This window comes from Zootoca vivipara, chromosome 10 (genome assembly GCF_963506605.1).
Source record: "Zootoca vivipara chromosome 10, rZooViv1.1, whole genome shotgun sequence".
NCBI lineage: Eukaryota > Metazoa > Chordata > Lepidosauria > Squamata > Lacertidae > Zootoca > Zootoca vivipara.
In genome coordinates this window covers 6895093-6896938 of record NC_083285.1, presented here as the reverse complement: position 1 = coordinate 6896938, position 1846 = coordinate 6895093, and positions in this window count along the sequence as shown.

Here is a 1846-nt window from a genome sequence, read left to right as displayed (position 1 = left end):
ATCTAAAATTACCTAACTGCACCACTATATGTTAGAGATTGCATTTGGGGGGGGATCAGTAGCTGGCTGGCTTATGTGAACCACTGTAAATAAACAGTGTACTGTACTTCTATTCTGCACCATGCAAGATTTCAACAGATTCATTTTGCTACATCAACCTAAGTTTGAATTGCCTGCAGTTGCAAGGTGTGTATGGTGAATAGGCCCTGCCATTGCAACGTGGGAAGAAAACATGAGCCTCTCCCATATCATCCACTAGTTCCAACTTGTAGAAATGCCCCCAAGTGCAGAACACTAATGACTTACTAGTTTTGTCCCTACTTGTGTTTTCCTTCTGGACATTCGTGTGACAAACCTTTACACCTGGTTGGAAGAGTTCTCTTCCATGTGAGCTTGGCACTGCCTTCTGGAATACCTGTGTGATTCCATCTTTCTTGCTACTTTCAAAGCCCATCTTTTCCACAAAGCCTTTGATTCAACAGCCCAGTTCCCCTGCCCTATTACAGTCAAGCCTAAGCACATGGAACTAACAATTTCATGTTCGTTCTGCTTTTACCCTGTCTCTACATCCTCCCTTTCCTCTGCCTCCTCCCCAAAAAAGATTGCAAGGGCCTTGGGAACATTTTCCCTTTTATGTGCTAAAGCACCATGAATACTGATGGAACAATATCTTGGTGTACAGGCAACCCCCAATTTGTGTGGAGGTTGCATTCCTGCCCCCCTCCACGTGCGTTGGTTGAACACCTGTAGGTCTGCCCTGCCCCATTGCACCCCCATTATGCTCCCTTTTCCAGCCACTTCTGGGTTATGGCGATACGCATGTGCATTGAACAAGTGTAAAAGTGTTGTTACACTGCAGCTTGTGTGATAATAGAACGGCAGGCGGAGGAAGCAGCTTAGGCTACAGCAGGCTTGGTTCCCAAGCAACTACTGTATCCAGCTTTGCTGCCACTCCCCCTGTTGCTGTTGCCAAGGGCAGGAGAGAGAGGAATGACTTTCTCCCCCTTGTCCATCCTTCATGCTGCTCCCACCACCATGGCAGCTGCTCTAAGAAGCATGTGTATGGTTGCCCTAAAATATATTTGGTAATATTTTTGTAAATAGCTATATTTATGTCTTCGCTTTATTTCCATCCATGGTTGACAATTGGGAGCATGGACATGTATCCTATTTAAATGTGTGTGGTTTTTTACTTCTCCCTTTTGTGAAGGTGGTGGTACTACCAGGAGGACTAAGAAGATTTAAAGTTGCTTAGGGCTTTACACAAAAAGCTGAGCACCTTGAATTGTGTCTGGGAACAAACAGGAAGCCCCTGTATCTGCTTTAGAACTGGAGTTCCATTACAGATATTGGGGGCAGTGGTGGTGTGATTGAGACTCCTTTGTTGGCTTTGCTGAAACCTATACTAGGTTCATAGAGATGGAAATCTTGTTTGGCATAGAGGAATGTTAGCAGCAGGGGTTGAGGAGGGAATTTCCTTTTGAGAGATGTTCTCCCCCTCCCGCCATCAGGAAACAATTAGGTGGCAGCCTAGTTTCGAGATTGCTGTGCTTCCTGTTACATCTTTGGAGCCTCTTCAGTACATAGGCTGAGTGAAGGGCAGCCTCCTGTCACAGCTTCTTACCCTTCTCGAGCTCTGCCACTCACACAAATTCACAGGAGGGGAAACGTGATGAAGAAAATTGGCCAATGTAGTGTTTGCAGCTGTACGAAAGCATCTGCCCCCCCCCTTTTCTAAAGGGCTGCAATTTCCCCCTCACACTAATGGCTGGAGGTAGAAGAAACAAGAGGTGCACATTTTCTTTTCACCTCGATCAGTGTGGTTGCAAAGCCACACTTGTTCAAT